At 52.8% G+C, this 14,275-nt stretch overlaps 1 long non-coding RNA gene across 1 annotated transcript; it reads right to left on the reverse strand.

Annotated features, from left to right (window-relative positions):
- Nucleotides 1-1,651: 1,651 nt before the first annotated feature.
- On the reverse strand, nucleotides 1,652-3,682 carry LOC135979995 (uncharacterized). The gene is made up of 3 exons (XR_010597231.1): nucleotides 3,559-3,682; nucleotides 2,861-2,998; nucleotides 1,652-2,690 (listed from the first exon to the last, which is right to left on the reverse strand). It is a non-coding gene; the product is annotated as an uncharacterized LOC135979995 (long non-coding RNA).
- Between the last annotated feature and the right edge of the window lie 10,593 nt (nucleotides 3,683-14,275).

Genomic DNA, 14,275 nt, shown 5'->3' on the forward strand with positions numbered 1-14,275 from the left:
ATGTGGGAGCTTCTTGGCCTCTTCGTAACGCAGAAGCTGAAAACAACACAGAGCGAATCAGCAGCAGGTGCTTACCGGAAAACTTTGTGTGTCGGTTCTGTGGAGAGGCATCATAACCTCCATGTTATACCGTCCATTGCTATACATCAGCCCCACTTTGTGTGTGACACCCAGTCCTCCCACTGACTTCCTGGCCATTAGCACTAGACTCAGCCAGAGGCGTTAGCAGAGCTGCTCTACCCTCCAGGAGAACATGTAGGGCAACAAAATGTTCAGTGACCATTTGTATGGCGGACTCTTGTGCATCTGGGGGTTTGCCAAGAGCAGCCGAACCCCTCGTGGTGACCCTGTGAAGCAGAACAAGCCGCTCTGAGATAACGCGAAAGCTGGGACTGAGAAATCAAACCCCTGAGTTGAAATCCTGACCCCACTGAAGTCAGTGGAAGTTTTGCCATTGATCTCAATGGGCCCAGGATTGGACTCCTGGTGAGGAGAGAATTAAACCCCATCCCTTAATGAGTTAGATGAGGAGACAATCCCTGAAAACTGAAAATAGGAACTAGCCAGACAGAACCCGTGGAAATGGGGAGGACAACCTAGCGATGGACTATAGAGCCACCTCATTCCTGGTGATGTGCCTCTAACTAACCCATCCAATAGAGAAGGTTAAAGATTGCTCACCACATTCAGAGCTAATGATCCTGCATCTGGGGGAGCTTTTACCATGATCCTCTCTCCTCCATACCCACTCTCAATGCCCCTCTTTGCTTTTCCTTAGTGACTTCGCAGGGAGGAACCTTTCATGGACCTGCAGAAAGGCTGATGCCGACAGGAGACCCAGCTGCCCTTCGGGAGAGTCCAGGCTGATGCTGTTCTACAGAACCTTAGTTTCTTGGATATTCCCATCAGGCTCCTGATTACAACTTTGGAGCAACCAATGATCCCCTAAAGGATCCATCTCAGATTTTACACTGAGCGTGCTGGGACAGGACTGGGGGAGCCTAGTCAGTGCTGCATGGACACCTGGCAATGTGGACATGACCAATAAAGCTCATCGTTTATGTAGCGCAATAATGAGTCTCAAAGGCTTGATTTGAGGAGTTGCTCACTAATCTAGGACACAAGACCCAATTGCTCTCATCAGCTAATGAAACTTACTTCTACAAAGAAGGCCATCATGGTCAGCCTGTGTTTCTTATCACCTCTGTCGAGGAGCGGGATCACTAGGTCCAGCAGCATCCTTGTGGTCTCAGTCCACTGGGTCACAGCCACCTCGTCGTTTTCCAGTTAACCAAGCCTGGGCTCTCACCTTCCCTGGTTGGGTTGCCAGGATGCCGAGTCCTCTTAGACCAAGTGAACGGAAAACTGGGCTGGGGTGTTTTGTCCACTCCTCGAGACGGTCCAAAGTGTCTGGATGTGGGAGCTTCTTGGCCTCTTCGTAACGCAGAAGCTGAAAACAACACAGAGCGAATCAGCAGCAGGTGCTTACCGGAAAACTTTGTGTGTCGGTTCTGTGGAGAGGCATCATAACCTCCATGTTATACCGTCCATTGCTATACATCAGCCCCACTTTGTGTGTGACACCCAGTCCTCCCACTGACTTCCTGGCCATTAGCACTAGACTCAGCCAGAGGCGTTAGCAGAGCTGCTCTACCCTCCAGGAGAACATGTAGGGCAACAAAATGTTCAGTGACCATTTGTATGGCGGACTCTTGTGCATCTGGGGGTTTGCCAAGAGCAGCCGAACCCCTCGTGGTGACCCTGTGAAGCAGAACAAGCCGCTCTGAGATAACGCGAAAGCTGGGACTGAGAAATCAAACCCCTGAGTTGAAATCCTGACCCCACTGAAGTCAGTGGAAGTTTTGCCATTGATCTCAATGGGCCCAGGATTGGACTCCTGGTGAGGAGAGAATTAAACCCCATCCCTTAATGAGTTAGATGAGGAGACAATCCCTGAAAACTGAAAATAGGAACTAGCCAGACAGAACCCGTGGAAATGGGGAGGACAACCTAGCGATGGACTATAGAGCCACCTCATTCCTGGTGATGTGCCTCTAACTAACCCATCCAATAGAGAAGGTTAAAGATTGCTCACCACATTCAGAGCTAATGATCCTGCATCTGGGGGAGCTTTTACCATGATCCTCTCTCCTCCATACCCACTCTCAATGCCCCTCTTTGCTTTTCCTTAGTGACTTCGCAGGGAGGAACCTTTCATGGACCTGCAGAAAGGCTGATGCCGACAGGAGACCCAGCTGCCCTTCGGGAGAGTCCAGGCTGATGCTGTTCTACAGAACCTTAGTTTCTTGGATATTCCCATCAGGCTCCTGATTACAACTTTGGAGCAACCAATGATCCCCTAAAGGATCCATCTCAGATTTTACACTGAGCGTGCTGGGACAGGACTGGGGGAGCCTAGTCAGTGCTGCATGGACACCTGGCAATGTGGACATGACCAATAAAGCTCATCGTTTATGTAGCGCAATAATGAGTCTCAAAGGCTTGATTTGAGGAGTTGCTCACTAATCTAGGACACAAGACCCAATTGCTCTCATCAGCTAATGAAACTTACTTCTACAAAGAAGGCCATCATGGTCAGCCTGTGTTTCTTATCACCTCTGTCGAGGAGCGGGATCACTAGGTCCAGCAGCATCCTTGTGGTCTCAGGGCAAGCATAGTGCACCATGGCTCTGTGACACAAAGCAGAAATACCTTTGTTAGTAAGGGAAGAAGCACGTTCTGCAACAAGGGGGTGAGGGGTCAGCTTGGGGCCACATGGCAGCCCAGAAGTGAGGAATGTTTCATTCTGGAATTGCCCCCACTAGCAGGACTGACTGCATGGAAAACGCTTGTGTATTACCTGGCCAGCAGGCTCACCCCACGGAGGTGATCTTGGGGGCTTTGTAGGAGGATCCAGCCTTGCTCCTTCTCCATAACAGTCAGCTCGGAACGGCAGCCAACACAGAGAAGCAGCATCTTTATAGCCTCCACTGCAGAGCTAGATTCAAACAACACACCAGCGTGACTGAGTGCCAGGAGCCCCCTCATGGTAGGTCTGTCAGGGAGTGACGGATTCACTTGTGTGTGGAAAGACACACCAATGGTTTAAATAGAGCTTAGGAAGGCACAGGTTCGTGACTGGGGTTCCTAGGCACTATAGTAATACAATTTAGTAATATGAAGAAAGAGAAAGAGTTCTGAGCAAATCCTACAGACAATTGCACATCAGCACTAGGGCATGTCAATGTCACAGAACAGGAGAACTTCAGCCCTTTAGTGTCAGACCCACATTCCTTTGACACACTGGCAAATTGGCTCCCACTAATTTCTCCCCATAGCTGCTGGGATAGTCTTTCTACTTCCTCTGCAGTGCATTGGTCGGTATGTCATTTACCACTGAGAGACACCCTTGCAACCTAAGCCCTGCCTGCTAACTCCCTCAGAATTAGAGAGTTATGGAAAACCTGCAGGGGCCACATGAGAGCTGGAGAAGAGAACTATGACTTCTCTATGACTGTCCATGTAATTAGACCGTTGACTTTCCAGTAGGCGCAGTACCTGGTGTGGAGGCTCTGCCGGCTGCTTTCCCTTCCAGAGACTTTATCCCCTGGTATGCTCTGTCCCAGGCTGAAATGGATTTCAACAAGAAGAGCCATTAGCAGCTGAGGATAGAGGCGGGTTGAGGCATCTCTGGACTTGCTCACCGAGATCATCTCATAGAGAGCGCATGTGGCCTGAAGAGGGAACAAGACAGACACAAACTTACTTGGAAATCCTATTCCCTCCTGCGTCAGTTCTCAGGACTTCCTGCTTATGTGCTATGAAACTCCCCTGATTCATGGAGAAACAAACCGAGTTAAACTGCCCTGAGCAGCAGGGCGGGGGAAGCCGGGCACTGGCAGGTTGAAGGCTTTGCCTTGTGGAGTCTGGTGACACTAGGCTGCATTGCCACACAGGGGACCTAGCTTTGATTTCGGATCTCGCAGAGCTTCCTGACCTGCAGGGGCTGCAGAGACAGCATGCTTGGGGTGGGGGTAATGCCTCATGGGACTAAGAATGGGAGAGAATAAATTAATGAAGAGAAGAGTGGCTCTTTCATCAGCTTCCTCGGCATCTTTCTTCTCCCTCATTTGGACTTCCACCCTCATTCTTTCATGCTTGCATTGTTTCTTGGCTTCCAAGTGCCTCAGAGGGGCCTTTTCTTCTGCATCTGGGGTATAGGGGGGCTGAGACCCTGCTTTTTGGTCAAAGTCCATGAGCAAATCTCTCAGTTCGTGTTCTACGGCTTTCTTCTTAACAGATAGCCCCCTTTCTTTACATACTTTTTCAAGTTCTTTTGAGTCAAGACTCTCATAGGATTGTGATTCACCCATTGTAACTCATCTTTAACCCTTAAAACTTTCCATATCAAATTTAAACTTTAAATAGTGTTGGGTTATGATCTTTAAGCCCAATTGACCTGTGGCATGTGACTCCTGTGCTGACTACGCCAATTGTCACGCTCTCTGGAGTGGTTCACAACTGTGAGTGCCAATCTTAGATCAGACTGCCATAAAACAGGGCAGGCACCCCAAACTAGTAATATATTCTATAACTGGATTTCACAAAGCCAGTAACAATTGTGCATTCCTGGATGACAGTACCAGTTTTACCAAGGACAGTCTTACCACAGACAGTCCCCTTAGACACTCCAGCCTATCTTGCCACCCAGACAAACTGAACTTTGTGATTAAAGGTTATTAAAACCAAAAATCACACCACATCAGGTTACTCCCAACCCCAAAGGGTCAGTCACTTACCCTAGGTCAATTGGTACTCTGGATCTCACACCAAAAACAACACTGGCAGCCAATTCTCTAGTAAACTAACTAAAGATTTATTAGCTAGGAAAAATAAATGAGAGTTATTGAGAGGTTAAAGCCGATAAAATACATTAACAGGTGAGTCAAAATTTGTAAATCCCAAATGATAGCGGAGATGTAGTAATCTCTTGGTTTCCTAAAAGTCTTTTCAGGAACCCAGATGTTTCTGGGGATCTCCATTTTGCATTTGGCATCTTCCCTGTAAGAGTCCAAACAGTCAGAGATACAGGATCATTCCTTGACATCTATTTTATAGCTTTTCCAGAAACCAATCTGAACAGTGTCTTTACCCAAGTGGGTTTTGATGAGTAGGAAATTCAGACTTAGTCTGTGAATTCCCGTTGTCAAACACAGTAGCCCTTGCTTTGAAGTTAGCAGTCTTCTTCATTTACATTTCCAAGGCTCCAATTGTGTTTGATGGGTAATTTAATTACAGGGATATACACGATGCCAATGTAATGTAATAGCAAACAAGAATCCTTCATTAGTTTTCATAAACTTTACACATCAAGTTCATTCTCATCTTTTAACACCAACGCACACTTTTGATCTAGGGTTAACTAATTACAGGGATATACACAATACAATAGCAATCAACAGGTTATAAAGATAAGTGTTTCCTTTAACTTTTCCTTTGAACTAAACAAACACACAGGTGAACTGCCTGATTACACTACAATAGCTTTTGATGTCTTTGATTTCTGTTAGCATCTGAGTGAATTAGCCTGCAACCCTATCCTGAGCTGGCACCAGGGCAGACAGTGTCACAGCGGTTTCTCAGAGCTCCAACATGGATGCGATGAATGGAACCCTCCCCCAAGGGTTTGTCAGGACATTATGGAGTAGCCCCAAAACGGAGGGGATAGTCTGTCCCTGTAAAGGTAGCGGTGCTAGGGGTCAGCCCATCCTTGTCACGTGGCGTGGCCCTGTCAGATTTTGAGATGTCTGATATACGTAAGGAGCTGGGAAATACTGGTAGGGAAGAAGTGGTCCAAGGAATAAGTCGTGCTCAGGAGGAACTCCTGTTATGTTTCTGTAAGGACCTGGAACCAGGAGCCTTGCAAAATGGGAGGGCCAGGACTCCCCTCTCTCCCAGTGAATTGGGATGAGCTTTAGGAAGGGGATCAGCATACATGCTGCCTCCTCCCTCCTAGCAGAGAAAACACCAGCAGGAGAAGGCTGAACCCAGGGGTGCTGGAACACGTTGTGTAGTGGGGGTGCTGAGAGCCATTGAACCAAACTGTAAACCCTGTATATGATGGAAACTGCTTCAAGCCAGGGGGTGCTACAGCACCCCCGTTCCCCCAGTTCCAGCACCTATGCCTGAACCCTCTGAGCCTGAGGACTGACTGGGGAAAAAGGGCCACCAGGAGAATCTGGCTAAGGCCCCACAGTTGGCTAACTTACAACCCAGCATAAAGGAGGAGACTGGGGGAGTCCTGCCTGCAGGAGAGGTGGAGGGACTGCCTGAAGTAAATGCCACCTCCAGGAGGAAGTCTAGGAGGCAGGGACTCCTATCTTATGGAGGGAAACCAGAAGGACTGTTTGAAACACAGCCCAGCTGCTGCCAGGGAGGCTGGGAACAGCTTTGAGGAAGTTCCTCAGAAGTTGGGTGGGAAGAAGTCACAAGGAGCCACAAATCCAGGGCAGGAAAAGCAGAAGCTGCAGACCCATGGGAGTTGCTAACAAGCAGGAAAAAGGGAGGAGCAGTTCAGGGAAGTGGTGAGGGATTGAAGGAACAGTCCTTAGCAGCCTCTCATGGGGTCCGTGGGCTGGAACCCAGAGCAGAGGTCAGGTCTGGGTTCCCCAGCAAGAGGCAAAGTACCGACCTCAGGACTAAGAGACCAAGAATGATGAGGCTCAGATGGGGGCTGAGGGTCTGGCACAGAGGCCACTACATGTTGGGTTTTCCCATATTGGACTTTTCTGTTAACCCTGGAAGAGGTGACGTGGCCAGAGGGCCAGACCATGGAACCTGCGGAGTGTTGCAGAACCAAGAGGCTGGACAAGGGGACACCAGTGTGGAATAAGCCCTGCAACATCATGTCCTGGCATGAGGAGGCGCGTTGGCGGTGAGTGTGCCGTGTGACAGAGACATAGGATAGATTTTACTGTATGGGGCTATGGATGTTCGAACAGGGACTTACGGCAGCAGACGTGTGAGAGGCTTGGTGCTCAGAGCTGTGGTGACTCTGCAGCTTCACAACCAGGTTCTCCATCACCTGTCCTCCGAGGGCCGGGTCAGCAGATAGGAACTGCCATAGCTCGGCCGCATTGCTAGAAATTCAGAAATACGGCAACATGAGGGACTGGATGGCTTAGGAGAAAAGCTATTAAACCTCTTCACCAATGTAACCTCTTTGTAAGAGAAATCCTCCTGTGGAGCCAACGCCCTGCCCAGCAGTCCAGTCCCCAGAGCTTGTGCAATTCAATGTGGAGCATGAACAAGGACTCCATGGACCTCAGATTGAGAATCACCGGCACAGGATATGGAGCATTTCATCTCAAGGCTGCCAGTGTGAATCTGGCCTCAATTGGTCACGACCTGTTACTGGCTGATGGCTAATACCGAGAGGCTGATGGCTAATGGCTAATACAGCTTCTCTAGCAGCAGATGTCCTATCTGAAATGAACTAAGGGTCTCGGACCAGTGCCCAGTGCATGCTGTCCACATTACAGAGTCAACCACCACACTTGGCCCTTGTTGGTAGGTTCAGGGATTGAACAGGACATGGAGGCTGAATGAGCCTTTCTTGCCTAGTCGGCAGCCCCTCCAGCTATGAGCTCAGAGTGTTGTTAGGGGCAGTGTGGAGGAAGCTTCATCGTCACTTCCTGGGCTGCAGCTGAGGTCTTCATTGTCCAAGGGTGTCAATGGGGCACCTTTCACCAGCATTAAATTCCCTTTAAAAAAAAAGGGAGCGGGCATGCAGCAGCGTGGCTCAGATCTCCACAGCGCTCAGCCAACAACTGTGTGAGGGAGGGTTTCAGTGGAGTCCTCTGATATGCAGGGCTGGCTCTAGGATTTTTGCCACCCCAAGCAAAACAAATTTTGGCCGCCCCCACTTTTTTTTGTGTGCCCCTCTCCCCCAGCCCTGCCCCAACTCCACCCTTTCCAAACCCCTTCCCCAAATCCCCAGCCCCGCCTCCTCCCCTGGGCGTGCCACATTTCCCCCCCCCGCCCCCATTGTGTCCTGGGGGCCCCCGCAACCTCCTGCCCTAGCTCACGTCCGCTCCGCCTGCTCCCCCGGGTGCGCTGCCACTCTGCTTCTCCCCCCTCCCTCTCAGGCGAAGGAGGGGGGAGAAGCGGAGCAGCGGCGCGTTCAGGGGAGCAGGCAGAGCGGAGGTGAGCTACGGTGGGGGGGGCGCAGGAAGTAAAGGGGGGTAGAGGATCCGCTCCCCGCTCAAGCTCACCTCCGCTCCACCACTGCCGCCTCCCCTGAGCGCCCTGCTGCTCGACTTCTCCTCCCTCCCAGACTTGCTGCGCGAAACAGCTGTTTCGAGCGCAGCAAGCCTGGGAGGGAGGGGGGAGAAGCGGAGCGGTGGCGGTGCGCTCAGGGAAGCAGGTGGAGGTGGAGCGGAGGCGAGCTGGGGCGGTGAGCTGGGGTGGCGGGGGCACTTTTTCCCCATGCCCCGGAGTCAGCACCTATGATGGCCGGTTCCAGAATGCCGCCCCTAGAAATGTGCCGCCCCAAGCACCTGCTTGTTTTGCTGGTGCCTGGAGCCGGCCCTGCTGATATGGATTGTTTTTGGAACTCACCGCTTGGGATCATCCATCATAAAACCACGCTTTGCGTAATCACTGTTGCTCAACTTTTCCTGCCCAAACACAAATGTGCTTCAGACAGCAAACGTTCCACCTAGGCTCACTATCTGTACGTTCCGATGAAGGAGAACGGCGGAATGAGCTCTGCGCTTGCCAGACGGAGTAGCAAAGGGATAGTGAACTCAAGAACACAGATTTAAATCCACCCCCTGCTCCAGGACCCATGAGCACTGACCGTAGGTGTGGGGGACTGTGCTTTTGAGAACCCCTCCCACAGGCAGATCTCTAACAAGTCCCAGGGGCCGGGAGAGGGGGACTGGGAATGAGAGCTCCTGCCTTGCACATGGGGAGACACATTCAGGGAATGGGGGAGAGGAAACTCTGACAGGCGGATTTCGCTCGCTGTGGTTTGTGGCTGAAAAGAGAAGAGCCATCAGGAGGAGAGGGCAGGTAATTTGTCCCATGTAGAGGGGGGAGATTCAGTCCTCAACAGTCAGTGCTTTATACTTTGCCTTAGTAAGACCAAACAATGTGCTCAGTGGTGAGGTTCGCATATAGGGCCTCAAAGGATCACGCGAGGCCTGCAGAGTGGAGGCATTTCGTACCTGTCTGTAGGGAAGGAGTAGTCCAGAAGGCATGAGATCACTGTGTCCAGATGCTCCGCCTCGCCAGCCAGCAGGGCCACTAACTTCTTCATCAGGGTCCTGGAGCTGGGCTGCTGGACTGAATCCAACCGGCTGCAAACCCCAGCCACAAGATCTGCTGCCTGAGAGAGAGGGAACGAGATGAGACGGGACAAGACTCTCATCCCATCCTGCAGCTGGGGCAAGAGGGAACCTCAGCATCCCTGGAGAATCAGAGTTAGCCTCTAGGTTTTGCCTAAAAGTCACAATTTCCTATATTATTGGCAGGGCTCATTTCAGAGCCTTACAAGGTGCATTGTCGCAAAGACCACATATCAATGGCTCAAAGGAGATGAGTCCTATCTAGGCACAATACAGGGGTAACATAAGAATGGCCATACTGGGTCAGACCAATTGTCCATCTAGTCCAGTATCCTGTCTTCTGCTGGTTCCAGATGCTTCAGAAGAAATGAACAGAACAGGGCAATTTATCGAGTGATCCATCCCCTGTCACCCAGTCCCAGTTTCAATCAGAAGGCGTAGGGACACCCTGTGCACGGTGTTGCACCCCTGACCACCTTGGCTAATAGCCATTGATGGACCTGTCCTCCAGGAACTTCTCTAATTCTTTTTTGAACCTGGTTATACTTTCGGCCTTCACGACATCCCCTGGCAATGAGTTACGAGTTGTGTTGTGTGAAGAAATATTTCCTTAGGTTTGTATTAACCCAGGTGTGTGTGTGTGTGTGTGTCTGTGTGTGTGTGTGTGTGTGTGAAAGGATAAATAAAACTTCCCTATTTACTTTCTCCACACCATTCATGAATTTATAGGTGTGGGCATCCCATGGATTTATACAGAGGCAATATGATATTTTCTGTCTTATTATCTATCCCTTTCCTAATGCTTCCTAACATTCTGGTAGCCTTTTTGACTGCCATTGCACACTGAGTGGATGTTTTCAGAGAATTGTCCATGATGACTCCACCCTTGAGTGGTAACAGCTGATTTAGACCCCCTCCGTTTGTATGTATAGTTGGGATTATGTTTTCCAAGATACAGGAATCAGACTAGAAGATCTGATGGTTCCTTCTGGCCTTAAACTCTCTGAACGTATGACTGTTCCCAGCACTGGGAATTCTAGTTTCCGTCCATCTCAGCAGCAGCGCCCCATACCTTCTCCACCTTAGTCCCACCGCTGTTCACCATGGCAGACAGCAATCCCTCTGCAGTTGGCTGGCAGTTATTGTTGCAGTGATTCGTCAGGCCATCCATAACAGTCAGAATGAAATCTGTCCTCTCTCTTGAGTTGAAATAGACTCCAAAGAGCTGAAGCATACAGGGAAAAGTGTAATTTACAAAAGGCCTCGTCCTGATTCCACGGGGGGCTGATAACTACTGGAGCCCAGAGAAAGCCCTGTCTGGGGGTTGCAGGTCCTCTCCAGCTTCTCAGGGGCTCTGTTTTACTCCTTTCTATTACAGGGCCCCAGTGGCTGATGAGGCTTCTGCTGTGAAACCATATCACTCACAGTGAGGCAAGAGGACTAGTTAAACCATTACAGTGGCCAACCTAGGAGTGCTGCCGTGCACGTCAGGATGTGCATTTAGTGGTGTCAGACTCCTACTTCTCAGGCATCCGAGGTGCAAGGGTCACCATTAAAAGATCAGCAGTGGCGGGATCCATGTAGTAATATTAGTAATGACTGTTACAGTACTCGGTCTTTGACTGTGACTGTATGTGATACCCTCCTACAACACATCCCAGCAGAAATACAGCACCCAAGTCCTGATTACGACACCATCACCATACTTCCTGGCTTGCAGCCTGACCCAAAGACCATTGAAATCAATGGAAAGACTTCCATTGGCTTCAATAGGTTTTGGATCAAGCCTATATAGTATAGACCTCATTGTGACAGCTTCTAACAACCCAAAGTACTAGAGCAGCAGGCATTCAACCTTCCCCATATGGACACTCCCTTTCCTATACTAGGACCCTCCCAGAGTCCCCTTCCAAACTAGCCAAGAGCCTGTCCCATTTGGCAATAAGGAAAGGACAGGGTGGCTGTGCCCCCCAGGTTGGGAACCCATCTGCTAGAGCAGTGGTTCTCAATCAGGGATACGCATACCCCTGAGGGTACACACAGGGGCGGCAGGTTTGTATATTTTTTGGCATTGCTCAGAATGGGTCCAAGTCCCGCCTCCCCCTACACCTGCCTAAGGCTCTGGGAGGGAGTCTGGGTGCGGGAGGGGGTTTGGGGTGCAGGCTCTGGGAGGAAGTTTGAGCGCAGGCTCTGGGAGGGAGTCTGGGTGTGGGAGGGGGTTTGGGGTGCAGGCTCTGGGAGGAAGTTTGAGTGCAGGCTCTGGGAGGGAGTCTGGGTGCGGGAGGGGATTTGGGGTGCAGGCTCTGGGAGGAAGTTTGAGTGCGGGAGGGGTGCAGGCTCTGAGATGGAGTTTGGGTGCTGGGTGCAGGCTCTGGGTTGAGGCAGGGGGCTGGCGTGCAGGAGTGGCTGCGGGCTCTGGGAGGGAGTTTGGGTGCTGGGTGCAGGCTCTGGGTTGAGGCAGGGGACTGGGGTGCAGGAGGGGCTGCGGGCTCTGGGAGGGAGTCTGGGTGTGGGAGGGGGTTTGGGGTGCAGGCTCTGGGAGGAAGTTTGGGTGCAGGAGGGGTGCAGGTTCTGGGAGGGAGTCTGGGTGCGGGAGGGGGCTTGGGGTGCAGGCTCTGGGAGGAAGTTTGGGTGCAGGAGGGGTGCAGGCTCTGAGATGGAGTTTGGGTGCTGGGTGCAGGCTCTGGGTTGAGGCAGGGGGCTGGGGTGCAGCAGGGACTGCAGGCTCTGGGAGGGAGTCTGGGTGTGGGAGGGGGTTTGGGGTGCAGGCTCTGGGAGGAAGTTTGAGTGCGGGCTCTGGGAGGGAGTCTGGGTGCGGGAGGGGGTTTGGGGTGCAGGCTCTGGGAGGAAGTTTGAGTGCGGGAGGGGTGCAGGCTCTGAGATGGAGTTTGGGTGCTGGGTGCAGGCTCTGGGTTGAGGCAGGGGGCTGGGGTGCAGCAGGGACTGCAGGCTCTGGGAGGGAGTCTGGGTGTGGGAGGGGGTTTGGGGTGCAGGCTCTGGGAGGAAGTTTGAGTGCGGGCTCTGGAGGGAGTCTGGGTGTGGGAGGGGGTTTGGGGTGCAGGCTCTGGGAGGGAGTCTGGGTGTGGGAGGGGGTTTGGGGTGCAGGCTCTGGGAGGAAGTTTGAGTGCGGGCTCTGGAGGGAGTCTGGGTGCGGGAGGGGGTTTGGGGTGCAGGCTCTGGGAGGAAGTTTGAGTGTGGGCTCTGCGAGGGAGTCTGGGTGCGGGAGGGGGTTTGGGGTGCAGGCTCTGGGAGGAAGTTTGGGTGCAGGAGGGGTGCAGGCTCTGCGAGGGAGTCTGGGTGCGGGAGGGAGTTTGGGGTGCAGGCTCTGAGTTGGAGTTTGGGTGCTGGGTGCAGGCTCTGGGCTGGGATAGAGGGTTTGGGTGTGGGAGGGGGCGTGCGGCTGGTCCAAGGATGAGGAGTTTGGGGTGCAGCAGGCAGGCTGACCCTGGGCTGGGGCCAGAGAGGAGGACTACCCCCAGCCCTCTCCCTGCTGGCGGCAGCGAGCTCTGGGGGAGAGGAAGGGGGGGCCTCCTCACCGACCCCCAACACGACACTCATCCAAGCCCCCCCAGGCTGCTGCTCAGGAGGTCCGGCCAGGATAAGCCTCCCCCTCCCCTCCCCCGAGTCGACTCGGAGTCTCCTGCCGGGGGGCGGGGGGGAGGGCTGCCATGCGCTCCTCCCTCCTCCCTCCGCAGGCACAGCAGCCGCCTCAGCCTGCCCCCGGCGCCGCTTCCTTGTAGCCGGCTGCGGCAGCGGCTGGCGAGGGAGCACAGTGCGGAGCTGCAGGGGGCAGCTGCCCGCTGCCCAGGGAAGGCAGGGGCGCTTGGGGGAGGCGCGCGGGGGTGGCAGCCGGGGCCGGGAGAGGTGCGTGGGGGCGGCAGGCGGGGCTGGGAGAGAGACCCGGCCCCGAACATTGGTGGAGTTGGGTCCCCTGGGCCCTGAATTTTCTCAAGCCCGGGCACCATGGGCCCACATAACTTGCCGTCCCTGGGGGTACAGGGGGTACATCAACTCATCTAGATATTTGCTTAGTTTTACAACAGGCTACATAAAAAGCACTAGCAAAGTCAGTCCAAACTAACATTTCATACAGACAAAGATTTGTTTATACTATCTACTATATCAGTGTTTCTCAATCTGGGGGTGGCAACCCCCAGGGGGGTCATGGGATGGGTTTAGGGGGGTCACAAGTTTAGGGTCGCCATTGGGGGTGGCAAGCAGGGCCCCCGCAAATCTAAGATACATGCAGAAGCTGAAGTCCAAGCCAAGCCCACTGCCTAGGTTTGCCAACTTTGTAATATTTAAAAACCGGACACTCATGCAGGAGTGCTGGACCTCTTCTGCCCCGCCTCTTCCCCCCGAGGCCCTGCCCCCCATTTGGTCCTCTTCTCCCCTTCCACTGTTGCTCACTGCTCTTCCCCTCTTCCCCGCCCAGGTCGGGAGCAATTTGCCTGCTGGGAGCTGCAGCCGCATGATGTGGGTAGGTGGCGGCCCCGGTTGAGTAGGGGCTGGTGCGGGTGATGACCTGGCACCTCCCCACCTCCCTCACCCGCAGTAACTGGACTTTGGGTGTCCAGTCAGTAGATCTGACCGGACACTATCAGATCCCCTTTTCAACCGGAATTTCTGGTCGAAAACCGGGCACCCGGCCACCTTACCACCGCCCGGGGCTCAAGCTGAAGCCCGAACCCCGCCCCCTGGGACTGAAATCAGGTACAATAGTCTGGAAAGGTTGAGAACCACTTGCTGCAGAGTAGATCACTCTATGAGCATTTGTTGTCTTCACTGTTGTAGCCGTGTCAGTCCCAGGGTATTAGAGACACAAGGTGGGCGAGGTTCTATCTTTTATTGAACCAACTTCTGGTAGTGAGAGAGACCAGCTTTTGAGCTACACAGAGCTCTTCTGTCTCTGTCTGAAGAAGAGC

The sequence above is a fragment of the Chrysemys picta genome, unplaced genomic scaffold (genome assembly GCF_011386835.1).
Source record: "Chrysemys picta bellii isolate R12L10 unplaced genomic scaffold, ASM1138683v2 scaf1542, whole genome shotgun sequence".
NCBI classification, from domain to species: Eukaryota; Metazoa; Chordata; order Testudines; family Emydidae; genus Chrysemys; species Chrysemys picta.